We start from the raw sequence: 15,860 nt of genomic DNA on the forward strand, positions 1-15,860 counted from the left end.
TCCTTTTTCAGCTCTTGCGTGCAAAACAACTGCTTTGACCATCCTTGCTGACTTGTTTTGTACCACAACCTATAGGAGTTCTCCAAATATTTTTGAAATATAGTTAATTGAGGAAAGCAACTCTGCCTCCAGTACTTTCTATCAGTCTGGTATCAGCATGACATAGGTTCCTGATGGGTCATTATCTGTGCAGTTAAAAAGTGCTGTTCATTTCTAGTCTTTAGGTGTGTATTCTCTGCAGGAGGTGTGTCAGTGATAGGCAGAGGCAAATGCGACTCTACTTGCTACTCTGTTTCTCCCTACTGAGCTATATTATACCAGGATTATCAAATCTATGGGCACAGGGTAACACTGACAGCTCCTGTTCGGCTGTCTGCTAGTGCTGAAAATCTTTGTGAGTCACTTCTCCTCAGGACAGAGTAGTACGTCTAGCAAATGGCTTGTTTCAGATGCCTTCCTCCTCCCCACACCTCATAAATGATTTTATTATTTAGCTGTAATGGAAATTATGTTGTTTTACTGAAGGAAGGTTATAAAACATTCCACGTTGTGTCTCTTGATTAAAAGCAGTATTTTTGTATTTATTATTCCAAGTTCTGTATTTTTCTGCACATCTGGTTAGTAACGCTATTATTCTTGTATTCATGACCATGAGGAAAATATGAACAAAACCTGTGAATTGCAGTAGAGAATGATTGGTTGCTGATTCTTCTCATTCATCACTGCATTTTTTAAGTATAGTAAACAGTTTTCTTTCATTTCATTATGCGGCAGTTTGTTTTGTTTCACACTTTTACAATTGTTGGAATGTTGTATTGCATGTCTTACAGCAGGCAAAATATATTACACAATGCTATTGTTCTTATCAGACAAAAATCTTAAAGTAAGATTTATTCAGTGAATTTAAGAAGAATCACTTTATACATAATGTACTTATATAATGCTATTGGTTGATGTTATTTTATTAGCCTTTAATTCTAAATTAAAACCTTGATTTTCTGAACTAGAACAGGCTTACTGAATGCTAAGTGGATTTTTTTGCATTACTGTTATTGAGAATACCAGTTTCATTTTAAGAATTGTTTCATGTCAATATAAGGATTTCTTTTGTTGTTTCCTAAATATTGTGGGAAACAGCCTTCCTTGCCTGAACTGCTGCCTTATTTTTGTGTCCCTTTGTTTTAATTATTAAGTACTATTTAGATTAGTTATTCATTTTTTTGAGTTCCTGAAATGCCTTTATATCTGTTTTCACTTTATGAATATATTCGCTGCCTATGTTTTAATCTTGACATTACTGTTTGACTATCTAAAATTTTATTATCCCAAAACTATTACTAAATTTATAATTTTTTCACTTGTTCATCTTTTAAACCAAAGGAGAACCAAGTTTTAAATTATAGCTTTCCCGAGAGCCAGTAAAGTACACTTAACAATTTTTCAGATACCATTTATTATCTTTAGGCAAATGTTTGCTTTCAATTGATTTTAATTCTTGTTGCTTTCATGCCTGTGAAATTATTCCTTTAAAATGGGAAAGGTTTTGTGTGTGTTTGTGTGTCTGTGTACAGATGTGTATATATATATGATTTAGTCATGATGCAATTAAAACTTCTTGCAGTTTAGTTGTTATTAGTTGCATCCCTGTGATTGTAAACCTTTTTTTATTAAATAATTATCTCTTCTTCTTTTGTCAAATGATATGTAATTTTCCCAAGCTGGATCCAGCAATTTTGGTTTGAGGGATTACTGTGTAAGATTTTTAGGGTGTCCAAAGATTCTTTAACACTGAAAATTCAGGGGAAAGGGCCATGTGACAAGGATGGCTCCCACTCTATATTTAGTTTTGCTCTAGTCTTCTGTGGAACTTTTTTATTCTTTCTTTGGATATTATTTTTCTTTGATCTGTTGCTTTTCTTTCCTTGATTGTAAATTCCCATCTTTCAACATATATCACAACCTTTATTAGCAGTGTGCTTCATATATTTAATAACATACTTAACATTTAGAACATAAGAGCTTTTCTGGATCTATGCCCTAGTTTCTGCTGCCTTCCTTCTTTTATGAGCACTTTTATCTTGTGTTTCACTTCCTTATCATTCATTCTTCTTTTTATATTGTTTCTTTGCCTTGTCTACACATCCCACAACTCTCATGCAATTTTCTTTCTTGGTTTCTGTTTTTCCCAGTCCTTCTGTTTCAATCTTTTACATCTCTACTCAGAGTTAATAGCTCTAAATAATTATATATCATTGTTACTATTATTAATTGTTATCAATGTTGCTGTTCTTGACTCTGTGTTCATTTAGTGTCATATTAGTACCAAAACAGCCTACCTTGAGAAAGCATCTATTCTATTGAATATATAAGTACCACTGTAATCATCAGGAAAGCAGTCATTAACACCCTTCCCCCCAACCTTGTTTTTATTTCTCATGTAAATTTTGGAGTACAGTATTGGAATTAAGTGAACTGCGACTACAGAGACTAGTGACATTTTTTCAGCCTGTTCCCTTTGCCTTCATGGAAGTGCTGATGCTGCCATCTTAGAAAAAGCAGCCAGTAGTGACATGAAGAAATACTACAAATGAAATGAAGCTCTAATACAAAATACTTCCACTGTTCTGCATTGTCTGTGTTCATAGATAGTTACAAAATCATTGACACTTGTGAACTTGAAACCATGAACCTTATCCTGTCCGGTAAATGAGAACACTGACATTACTTCCTACTTGATGAAAACTTTGCTTTTATTCCTTCCTTCTTTTCTATTCCTTCCTTCTTCCCATCCTCATAACAAAGCTGTTCTGTTCATACTGAAATGACTGTTAAATTGAAATAGCAAAATAACTCACCTCTAACTTGCCTTCTAACTTTGAAGCATATTAGCCTGTTCTGGGTGTACATGATTGATGGTTTTAGCAATTTTCTTCCTTATTGCTTAGCAACCAGAACAGGCAAGTTGAATTTCCTTTCTGTTGATGGTATGTTTTTGAAGGAACAACTTTCTTGGCTTAGTTTACTCAGATGTGTCAGCCTGTGAGGTAAAGGAACCTCCCCTGTCTGTTACATTTTGTATTTCATCTGTGGGTCAGTTTATCAGACAGTGTAAAGCCTGAAGAAGACACCCTCCATCTTGGTGAAGGATTTCTTGGTCTATTGGCAAGCCTGCAGAATGTTAATGCAGCAAATCATCATGAAGAACACTTGAAGTAATGTTGCTTGTCTTTGGAGCCTTCCTTGTCCTGGAAGCAGGGGAAATGAAGGAAGAATTCACCACTGGCTGAGCTGAACTGCTCCCAGAGCTGCTGGAAAGATGCTGTGGTGGTACATGCCATGGTTTGTCTCAGGCTGGAGGGCATGTCCTGATGTGCTGCAGGTTCCACAGGAATTGCTAGTTGTGTGTTTCCACACTATTTCCCTTCAAGAAAAATTTCCTGGTTACCAGATAGTTTCCAGCTACCACTCTATGCCTGGTTCAGAAGGAAACTTTCTAGTCCCTTTGCTGATGGATTTTCTACTGACTGACAGTCACCACATTCTTTCCTCCTGCTTATTTCCTTCTCATTGTTATTTTTACTGTTTGCTCTCTCTCTTCTTTTGTCCAGGCCTTACCTTGTTCACTGTCCCTCCATGTTCCCTGTACCATTTCGGGTGGTGACAGTCCTGACCAAGACTGCACTGTCCGTCCTGTGTGGTAGCTCCCTGAATGTGTGCTGCTCCCTGCTTCCTTCATGGATAGCCCTTGTCCCTCTTGCTGCCAGGGTCTGCTGGAGGCAGAGATTGTTGGGAAGTCTCCTCAGATCCTGCAGCTGCCAGGTCTATCACATCCACAACTCTTGTGAGTGGCAGGAAGGTTTGCCCATGTTGTCTTGAGAAGGGAGGAGAAGCATAACCAGAACAGTGACATCTTCAGATGTTGCAGAAGTGTCTATTTTCTCCGCGTGGAATGGTTTAGGAAACTTTGATTAATTTTATGGTTTGAAAATGCTTTTGGTTGCAAAAGTGTTTTCAGAGAGTTCAAAAGTCAAAAGCATAATTCAGATAAATTTGACAGCTTTCAATTTCTGCAGCTTATTCTCACTTCAAAGTAAGTCAAACTGCCACAAAATCTGTGAGGAAGAGGTGAATCACAAAGCTGCAGTTTTTGTAATTACCTTTGAAGTATCCTGTTTTTTTTCCCTTTGGAGAACTGTTGCTTCCTTTGAGTCTGAACAAATACCATGAACAACTTAGGCTTCATTCTTTCACAAATATATTAATGTGTGTGTATATGTATATATATACATATATACCTATCTATACACATGCATATGTATGCGTGTGTGCAAACATACACACATATACATGCATATTTAAATATTCTTGTCAGTAATGATGATGTCTTTAGCACAAACTAGTGTCATATATCAAAAAGTTAATTTTGGAGAGATGCTGCTTGTCTGGGGATGGTACTCCCCAATTTAGTGCTCCCACTGAGACACTCCAAACCATGTGCTGCTTGTTCTCTTCCCCCTCTCTGTTCCCTGTGGCAGGCTGGAGATGAGGATTGGGGATACAGAAGCATCACAGGCTGAGATAAGAGCAATTTACTGGACACAGCAATGAGGTAAGAAAGCAAACAGTAACAGCAACAATACCAATGACAGAGGGTTCAAGAAATGAATGATTCACATGAACCCCTTGTCAACAGACAATACCTCACTGCTTCTTCTGCTGTGCTGTGTTAATCCCAGAAGGGAGCCTTCCCCCTAACCCTTGAAAATGATGAGAGGTTGTACAGAATACCTCTGTGTTTTAGCCTTGTCACCTCTTGGCTGCTGCAAAAATTAACCCTGTCCTGGTTGGGACCAGGACAGGTTCTTACTCCCCTGCTCTGCCCTCAGCATCTTTCCTTTCAGACCTGAAACTGTATTTTGGTTTTGCTCTGAAAAGTATCGCTATACTCAAATTATGTTGTTTATCAAACTGACATTTAGTGTAGATTTCTGGGTATTTTTTGTTTGTTTGTTTGGCTTTTTTTTAGGTTATTAAAGGGCTTCCCTGCCACGTTTCAATAGAATTTTTCCTGTGTATGAGTTAGGAAAACAATAGACACTCATGCACACATAAGCTTTTTCAGATTACTCTCACATGGGCAGAGAAGAGGGTGTCATCTTTTATTTGAATGGCTTAAAAAAAAATCCATAATAGCTTGTTTCTTGTACAGATAGCTGGAGGCTGAATGTTATTGGATATAAAGACCTGAAGTATTCATAAAATCTGTCAAAAGAGTCACCTACCTTCTTTATATATTTCTTACTTCAAAGTGAGCCTGTCACAACTGAAAAATTGGAAATATGAAGAATTAAACAAATCCTTAAGTTGTAGGAGAGATCTAGGAGAATATCTGGCTTAGTCTCAGCCAAAGACAATCAGCCTTATAAACAGTAGTGGTTTATTAATTTCTGTGTTTGAATAATAGTTTCATAATAGAAATATCTTTGAGGTAGCAGGTGAAAACATAGATCAGAAGCTTGCAAAAAAGATGCAAATATTTAAGAAGGGAATAATTAGCAATTGGGAAAGATGCAATTCTCTGGGTAACTTTTAAGGAAGAGATTTTCTATTAGCAAATCCACTCAGACACAACAGTCACTGTGTTAGGGTGTAGTTTATGAAAAGGAGCAGTGTTTAGGAAGAAGATAAATTGTCTGATTGAAATACAGGACTAGGAAATGAATTTTCCTGGATCGTTTTCACATGCACAGATGAAAAAACTTTGCATGGCTCTTGTCCTCTACTACTCTTGACCCATTGTCTGCTCACTTCAATTCTGACTCTGCTGACAACTGTGATTTCTTGGGTAGATGGGGTAGTGGCAGATGGCTGTGATATGAAATTTATTAATGAATATTGACATATTTATTGAAATTTTCATGCTGGTGTTCCTATAGTAATACGAAGCCTTGTTTTAAGAGTATTACTGGGCACATCTGTTCTATAAGAGACACAACCTTGAATCTTTTAACATTATGTCTTCAGTTTATTGTTGGCTTAAAAAGTCTTTCTGCTCTTTAAAAGATTTCTAGTTCTTTGCAAAACAGCTTCTGTATCAATATTCTCAGGTTAAAGCACCCTGTAGACACATTGTGAATTTATTTATTTCCAGATATTTTTGCTTGGGTTTTTTTCACTCTTTTCCTCTCTTGCCTGTCTGTTTGTCTGGGTACCTTAGCAACATCTTTTACTAATGGAAAAAAGCACAATGCTTTCTGTAGTGTCACTGTGATTGAATCAGAAACAGAATTTACTTCCAAAGGATTTTAGGTTTTTAGTTTCACCGTTCCTGTTGTTATCCTGAATATCTGTTGTTACCTGCTATCTAGTAGTGTGTATCAGGGAGAACTACATATTTCAAAGCTGTTTTTTCCAATGCTGGTATTGCAACCTTACCTGGAATTAGGAACTGGAATAGTAGCTGTATGTAGTAGAATCCCTGGCTCTGGATTGGATGAGGAAAGTATTCCCATTTTTGTATAACTGCATATTATGGACTGCAATCTTCAGAGAACTCACTTTCCAAAGTTCCTGTGAAAATTCATTGTGTTCTCATTATGCTGCTGAGGAATTCTCTGTAAGAATTACAGTCTCAAGTTTTGCATCAACTCCCTTAATTCTGGAGGCCAGGGGGTGCTATAGGTATATGCATTATAATCTATGTGGGTTTTGTAGTCGACAGGAAGCCTCTTGTACTTTTTAAAATATTATAGCAGTTCTGAATTCTGAGTGTGCTGTTTCTTAGAGGATTACTTTAGTGGTGTGTGTGTATGTGTGCATGCACTGATTTCTAGTGTAACTTTTATATACATATATATGCATTTTATCTGAGTGAGGCAATACAAAAATGAGGGTCAGGCCTGGAAGTTTGGCTCCGGGAGATGATGGACCTTATACTATAGTAATATGATTTATTTTCTTAGGGGAATGGACTTTTCAGCATGGAATGAAATGCGGGAGAAATAGTTTATTTTCCAGATAAAGCTCACATTTAAAGATATGTGCAAATAAAATATAGGTATACCGTAATGTGTGCTTTGATGTTTTTTTTACAGTTGGAAGATTTCGAAAGAAAAATTTTCTTAATACAATATTTACTATTTTAAAAGTAATTTTATTACATTTAAATATTAGGCCAGGTGAAATTATTTGAACTACGTTTTTTCAGAATCACTTAGTTAATGAAACACCTGTTACTCCTTTTCTCCTGCTCTATCCATTCACATATGTAGGCAGCTAAGAAATGTGTGAGCTTAATCAGTTTTTCATAAAGTAATAGTATAGCATGCAGAAATGTTCACATAGCCTGAGTGCAAAGGAGACATCAGTAAGTTCACATGGAGCATATCATATATGTTTTTGTGTGTTAGAATTTTAAGCACCTTTTTATCATAATTTCCCATGTCCTTTTCTAATATGCTGCTTTATTTTGCTGACTGTTGAAATGCAATACAACTGATTTGAAAAGGTGGCCATTAAAATAGTAATTTCTTTAAAGGTAGCCTATGAGCATGTTCTGCAGACATACAGTGCCTGCTAGCTTTGTGTGTATACAGTTGTGCATGTCTTTATGTATTTACCCAGAGGCTTTCACAATTTTTTCTTTCTTCCCCAGATGACTTTGTCAGACTTGTATGTCTTTTTTGCGCATTTGAAAATAATTTCAGGTGTGAAGGAGTTTGGAGCTGACTTTGTATTTAAAAATAATAAAAATAAAAAGTAGTTGCTAATTCCTGTTTAAAAACAAGTGTACTACAGCCAGAAAGGCTACAGACACCATTTATGATTGCTAACATTGCATGAAAGTAAATATGGCAGTGATTTCACTTTGTGAACACTCTATTAGCAATGCTGACTTGAGACATTCTGGCTGTCCTGCTGGTGATCCTCACAGAGTTACTGTCACCCCTTCTGTAGAGCAGAATTGCTGGCTGTTGAACTGTACTGTAATCTAGATCAGGGAACAGATCTAAAAAAAATTTAGTAACTGTGAGAGCTTTGTGTATGTGTGCGGTTTAATCTTGGATCAGAAAATTGTGCAACCCTCCAGCAGTTCTTCTGATCCCACTGAGGTAGTGGCCTAGGTTTAGGAGGGAACTATCAGAAAATGGGAGGCCAAGAGCCCTGTAAGTCAGAAAATAAGCACTGTGGAAAAGAAATGTATTATCAAAATTCCTCCTTTTTTTCTCCCATTGAAGACCATGTGCCTGAGAGCATTGTCCAAATGCTTCTGGAACTCTGAAATGCACTGGTGCTATGACTATTGCCCTGGGGAGCCTGTTCCAGTGCCCAACCATCCTTTGGGTGAGGAACCTTTCTCTTGTATATCCAACTTAAACCTCCCCTTCAGGCCATTCCCTCAGGCCCTGTCCCTGGTCACCACAGAGAAGAGATCAGTGCCTGCCCCTCCTCTTCGCCTCATGATGTCTCCCCTTGGCCTCCTCCAGGCTGAACCAAGCAAGTGACCTGAGCCAGCTTCTCCTCAAGGCTCTTCACCAGCTGGAGCCACTTCCAGGGTTGACTGGGAGCTGATAAATCCCACAGCAATGCTCCTCCAGCTCAGGGCACTGAGACCCCTTGGTGGTCTCAGTCATTGGTGTTGACAGCAGAGGCAAATACTGCGTTAAACATCTCTGCCTCGTCCCTGTTTGTGAGGTGACCATACTTACCCTGTAATGGGCCAATAGTATTTTTACATTGCCTGTTGCCATTAATACATTTGAAAACACTCTTTTCATTGTCCCCCATGGTTCTGTTCAGATGAGTTTTGGTGTCATGAATTTCCTCATTGCAGTGGCAAGGACCATCTTTGTATTTTTCCCATGTCACTTGACCTTCCTTCCACTGGGCATACAAGTTCTTTTTTTTGTTCTTTTTTCAAGAGAAGATTCCTGTTCAGCCAAGCTGGCCTTCTGCCCTCACCTGTGTGAATTCTTACATTTGGGGATTGATGTTCTTACAATTCTTACAATTGGGAATTGCTCCTGTGCCCTTAGGAGGTGATGTTTAAAATGTGACCAGCACTGATGAACCACAGCACCTGCAAAAAACATTTTTCCAGGGGCTCATCCCAGCAGGTTTCACTTACATCACTGATGTCAAATCTTTGGGACTGGGCCAAAGCCTCAGAGACTCTTTTTTGTTCCTGGTGCTGCCGCATCAGTGTAGAAACATTTCATGTGTGGTACATGCTAGCCACCACCTCCTGAAGCAGATTGAGGGATCTCATTAGTGCTCATTTCCTCAAGGTTTGGCACACCAATAAGGCATAATACTTGTATAAGTGGAGTCCTAGAGAGATGACTTTTGTAGTGATGGGAAAAATGGTTATGGAAGTATTTTGATTTGGAACCATTACTTAGGATTAGGGAGATTTTCTCTGTTGATCTGTATAGAAATTGTATGTGTCTGCCTTCATTGGTCATAGTGGTGTAAAAGGGGTTTCTAGTGGCCAGACTCTGACCTGTGATGTTTGTGCAGGTCCTTTTTCTCTGAAGGGAAAATCTGTCTTTAGTCTGACATATATATAAAATGTTTATTTCATTTTATTTTTTTTTTTGAGGGGTCAACTTCAAATCATCAGATTATCTAAAATCCATCATTTACTTGTTGTTACCGTATTTATTTGAACACAGTATATTATAAATGCAGTCCTTTCCTGGAGAACTGACCTTTATCATTGGGATATGTCAGCAGTTTGAAGGCTTTTTTTTTTTTTTTTTCATCATGGTTTCATTCAGGAAGGGAAGTGGGAAACTAGACAGAGCAGTTTCAGATAAATTATTGGTGACCATAGGCTTTTTCAACTGCAAGTCAAGAGGAAGTTCTGAAAACATTTTAAAAAGAATGCTGTGTTTGTTGTGGCTTTTCTCTAAGTTTTGCTAGCCTTCCTTTTCCCTCTTTACATTTATTTTTGGAATGCTGTTTTTATGAGAATAAGGAAAGTTTTTTTTTTGTCATGCAATTTGATACTTTATGTCAGATATCGCAGTGCTCCTTAGTGTGTCAGACAATGTCTATTGGCACATGTTCAGCATGTTTCCTGAAAAAGTGTTTTTAAAATTGATGTTAAAGTATTATTTCAGCAGTGAGGCTGTATTTCTGTAAAACAAAGTATGTATAGATACTTGATTCCTTACTGCTAATGAGAAAGATGCTTTTAGTTACTTTTTCAGTAATGTGTTCATCAGATAAATAATGAACATCAAATCAGAAATATGAATACTGCAAAATTACAATAACTGCTATTTCATTCTTAGTTCAGCTTTATTGTTTATGCAGAGTATAGGGTAAAATGCTAATGACATGATTGCATGATATTTCTTGTAAAATTTCTTTTTCTGGAGAAAAATACAAGAAGTATAATGGATGAACATCTATTCCATGTTTCATCATCATTGTGTAATATATGGTAAAGTCCTGATTTTAAATATTGCTGTTAAAACATTATGAAGATTAGTAACTTTATTAATTTCCTTTAAGTCTTTTTGTGGTTTAATATAAAATACCATTTCAAAATTACTGAGGGCAAGATAGCAATATCATTTCTATTTTAGAGATCATGGATGAGATAAAAATTAGATTAGCAGAATGTAGTCTTTTGAGACCTTATTTTTCTCAGCACTTAGCATTATAAAGCATTTTAAATATTCATATTTAACCCTGAGGCTTAAGTGTCAATCTTAATTTCACCTCTGATTTACACAGGAAGTTAAAACTTAAAACTGAGTGTATTTAAAATAAGATGATGAAATAATTTGAGAGATATTCCTCTTGAGATTCCAATATTCCCATATGCTGATATTTTTATCATCTGTGAAGTTGTAAATACTTTGATTTTGATTATGTACTGGCAAAGACAGTATCTGTTATTTGCAAAAAAAAAAAAAAAAAAGGATGAATGGTTATCTACAGTCTGTCTTCAGTTCTGTGCTAAGCTTTAGATCACATTTTTAAGGAAGGAGGGATTAAAAACTAGGTGCTAAAGAAAAAATGAGTTAAAATAAACCCAAAAGTTATTGTGCACAGTAATCTGATTATTTCTTTGCTAGTATATTTTCCAGACTAGGAAAACTCAACTGGTTTGATCAACCTTAGTTGAACCATTTGGGGAAAAATCACAGGAAAAAGTATTAACTAGACTGGTGAACATTAAAATCTCTAAAGCATAAGGTCTGCAGTAACTGAACTGTACAGTTTACTCAATTGTAAAACAGAATTGTAATGCTATAAAATGAAAGGCAGGTAATACTGTCAATTGTCCCTATAAAATGAGATCTTTCCTGAAGTCAGCTAAAGAATATTTCAAGTCAGGTGTACTTAGATGTGCTTAGGTGTTGGTAGGCATTCATCAGTGTAGTGGTTGTGAATGGGATGGTGATGAATGGGTACCATTAGTGCAGCTGTAATCGGGTCAATGTGCTCAGGTGTTTCTGTGGATATTTCAGAGTACACAAAACACATGGATATACTGCAGCTGGTCCAGCAAAGGGCTACAGGGGTGATTCAGGGACTGGGGCCTCTAAGGGGTAGAATAAATTGTGTCTGTTCAGCCTGGAGTGAAGTCTGAGGAGTTCTTATTGATGTGTTTGAGTACCTGCTGGGAGGCAGCTCCATACACGTTATATAGACAGAGGAGGATGGGGCCAGATCCTTCTCAGTGGTGCCCAGGGATGAGAGGTGGTGGGCACAAACTAAACATGGGAAATTCTACATAGATATAGGAAAAAACCTTTTCTTGCAGTAAAGGGGGTGTCAAGCATTGGAATGGGCTGCCCAGAGAGGTGGTGGAGTCTCCACCTGTGGAAGCATTGAAAATCTGGCTCTGCACAGTCTAAGCAACATGCTCTGGCTGCCTGCTTGAGCAGGGGGGGGTTGGACTAGTGAATCTCTCAAGGTCTTTTCCCCTTAGTGACTCTCATACCCTGGGATGTAGAGAAATATCTATTCAATTGCAGAAGGTTCTGCATTATATTTTATATAATTCTTGTTCAGGTCACACATATGCTAGAAAATTGGTTTGAACTCGAAGATGAGCAAAAAATTTATAAACTGTAATTTGAAAGGAAGAAATCTGGAAGAGGTATGAGAGATACGACAATACTCTGAATCAAGGACTGTAATCTTCAGGTAATGGATAGTGCTATTTAAGCTAAAAGGCAGTAACCAAGCTGAAAGTTGATATGAATGTAGAGGTTCTTAAAAATGTGCAATGAGATTCAAGAATAGTTTTCCTCTTAGACTGAGAGATTTTTAGCCGGTAAGAATTATCTAATCTGATCAAAATGAAGTAAAATTTCACAGAAAAGCTGAATATCTTTCTAATTTACAGCTCAAACTCCACTGTTTTGAATTCTGCTTGAGAATACAGAAGTATTTGAAATGGTCAGTAAAAGGAAAATGGATGTACTTTTCTCAGTGTTGTCCTTGGGACAACAGATTATCCATGGAAAATTTTATCCTGTCTATAGCACAGCAAATCACTGCAATAAATTTTATCCCAAACTGTTTTAAGAAGCTGAAAATATGAAAAGAACTGTTGCACAACCTTAATTACTGGCAGTGTCACTAGATTTTCTATAATGCTTCTTAAATAAAACAATAATATTTTGTTAGAACCAGATGTATAACTGTATGAAGTGGTAAGAATTGCAGTATGCAGCAGGATAGAACTATTTCATGTGTATCACCACTGTTCAGGACAGTTGAGGAAAATAATTAGGTTTATTAGAAGGAATTTTGGTTAGCTAAACATTTGTACTCGACAGGATTTGCATAAACAGTTATGAATTTTGATTCTCTGCACGTGATAATATTTGCCTGTTAACATTCCAAGAAAATGTGCTGAAACTAGGGTCAATTCTGGTGCACTCCAACAAAGTGCTGTTGAAAAGAAAAAGGCACTTTTACGCTTTTTCCCCCTTTCTTGTTTTGTACTGAGACTGTGCAGCCTATATCCTCATATATATGTGAAGTATATCCTCAAGGATATAGCCTTGGCAATTTGCACATTATGAGCAGCACAGCCTGATTAGAGCACCCAGCAGTAGCTGGGAGCCTGTGGGATGAGACACACTGAGCAGTGAAAGTTGTGCCGCCTTCTTTCTACACATGGCCTGGAACCTCTGCTACGGAACAAAGCTCAAAGATAATAATGCACCTTCCCTTCCTTTTAGCCCAACCATGTTGCTAGCAGGGAGGAAGGTGAGAACCATGAGAGAAGGGAAAGCAAATGCATATGCTCCCTCTAATAGTCTCCCTGCCTTCAGTTAATTTTGGGATTTAAGGAGCCAAGTTAAGCTTTTGACTATTCAGTGAACTTTAGTGGATTGGTCTCAGCTTTCTCTGTGTCCCTTAGAATCCAAGTGAATTTAGAACATCTAGAAAATAATTTAGCAATGAGCTCTCTATTATATGAAAAATAATCTCTGGTTGTTTTGAACCTGGCTCTTATTGGGTTCATTTCATGCCCTGTGGTTCTTGTACTGGTAAAGAGTCAAAATTCACCCAATTTCTTCATGTCATTCATGATATGGCTAATGTCTGTCATACTCCCTCTAATGTGCCTCTTTTAATTTAAGAGTGCAATGCCAGTTTACTTTATTTTTCATCCCTCGTACAAAGGAGACGTTCTGCATGTTCTCCAGGCCTTTCTTCACCATTGATTATCTTAAACCTTTTGTGTTCTTGCATATACTGCTTAGGAAGGAGGGACAAAACCTGCAACTGGTATTCCAGGTATAGAAAAAAACCAGATTTGTGACAGAGCTCTTTGCTGGCCGTTCATAATGTGTGAAGTTAAATTTGAGAGTGTACCATTCATTATTATAACTTAATTACTTAATTCTGGAGTTTTTTAGGTGTCCTCGGTGGAGATGATCTGACTCTGGCAAATTTTTTTTTTTTTTGTATTCACTATTTCATATTTTCCTATATCCTGTTCTACACTCAGCAGCATTTCAGACAGATCTTTTCCTGAGTTGCTTACAAAGCGAGTTTGTGCTTCCTTTGAAACCTGTCTAGTTATTCCATGTACTTCTGCAAAGGACTGCTCTTGCTCTAACTGCTGTGTTTTGTACACTGATCTTCAGATAGCCCTTGGCAGGTCTCTGCTCTGGTTGTGTCTCAAGAATAATGTAGTGCTAGATTTGCTGTATCTGTTTCTTAATCACTTTTTTTGGCCTGTCTTACAGTGTGCTTGCACCTAATCTCCCATAGCTGATCACACTTTCTGTTTTCTTTCTTTAGACACGACTTCAGCCTTTGGAAGTTTGTTTTCTTGCATATAATCTACTCCCTTTCCTTCCTGGCTTCCCTCTGTCCTTTCTCAAGCGTTTCCTTAAGTGGCTTGGTTCCTGTGATGGTATCCTCAAGAAGCCGCTTCTAAGGATTTGTTATCTCAGCTTACCCTGTGGGTTTTTTAATGACTCTTTGTTTTTATGTCCTCTTGGATCTGAGGGCATTGTGGTGGGTATTTAGAATTTCATGCCTCTGCAGAGAATGCTGTCTGTAGGCATGTAATGGTTGCTGTTCTAACTTGGTTGTTTAAACATGCAAGATGTTTAAAGTCATGCACCGAATCTTTTATTGAAAACTCTGTAACTATTCGCTCCATGAAACAATAATTAAAGGTGTCATTTATTTGGTCATTGTATTATAGGCTGATACATTTTCTGTACCTCCACAGAGATAGCCAAAATCTGACATTATTGCCATATTTTCTGCATGTGTTGCCTCACATCCCTGAGCACATCAGAGACTATGTCACCACTCCAGTAGCCGACTCCTATTCATCCTTTTTGCATAGGCTTGGCATTTCTAGCCCTAGAGTCTGTGCTGCTTTTTGAGGTACATGGTTCATCTGTTTGTTTTCATTAGGCTCTCTTTAACCTACAAAAGTACCAGTCTGCTTCTGATAAAGCTGGTTGCATTACTTTCTCCTGTTTTTTTTGTATGCTAGCATCAGGGGTTCAAGCAGAAGCATGTGGACCAATTTTTTTGTTCTCTTGGCACTCTGTTAGAAGTGCCAGTTTGTTTTCTTTTTGCCAGTTTGACAACTCCTGTCCTCTGGTACTGATTGCACTGAATTTTCTCTTCATCATCTGTAACAGAGATGTTACCTCATATGGTGTGGTATCTTTTCCCACACTGGTATTTTATTACTTTTTTTTGTTGTTTAAAAGCTTTCTCATGATCTTCTGTCTTAGTTTTAATCAGCAGTTGATTGGTTCTGGCTCTCTTCAGCTGAAGGTTTCTTTATTTTGATGAAGCAGTCTCAGTTTCTAGTGATTCTGAACCTTCTTGCTTTCTGCCATATTCTGAAGTAGGTGTAAATCTTGGTACTCCTCATTCTGTTTCTGAGCAGAAGATTGTGAGTATTCAGAAAATGCCACCATTGAATTCCTGGTCCTCTAGTGGTTTCATAGGAACCTATATTTTTGTCTGTCTCAATTCAGCTGTTCCTTAGGATCATTCATTATCTGCATAAAAATATACGCGAGTGTTTCCTAACCACCTTCTATCTCAGAAATACTGCTCTGAATTTCCATGGATCCCTGACTTAAGAGAGATGTTTAAAAAAAAACAAAACAAAACCACAACAAAATAACCTTTTCTCTTCCCCATGATTCTCTCATATGCACAGATAGCAAATGTGCAGTAACCTTTTAGCATCTTGCAGGAAGTGATAGCATGCTTTTCAGCATGGGTGTTCTCAATCTGAAGTGGTCTCTTCCTACATCTACAATGCCAGAAACCTATTGTTAGTAAAATCATCTTATTGCTGCATGAGTATCTCAGATTTTACCACAGTTCATAGAGGA

General features: G+C 37.4%; 1 protein-coding gene across 4 annotated transcripts in view; it reads left to right on the plus strand.

Annotated features, from left to right (window-relative positions):
- ESR1 (estrogen receptor 1) overlaps nt 1-15,860 on the plus strand; it is a 183,154-nt gene that overhangs the window by 30,103 nt on the left and 137,191 nt on the right. The window lies entirely within an intron of this gene.

The sequence above is a fragment of the Cyanistes caeruleus genome, chromosome 2 (genome assembly GCF_971803275.1).
Source record: "Cyanistes caeruleus chromosome 2, bCyaCae1.hap1.1, whole genome shotgun sequence".
Classification (NCBI taxonomy): domain Eukaryota; kingdom Metazoa; phylum Chordata; class Aves; order Passeriformes; family Paridae; genus Cyanistes; species Cyanistes caeruleus.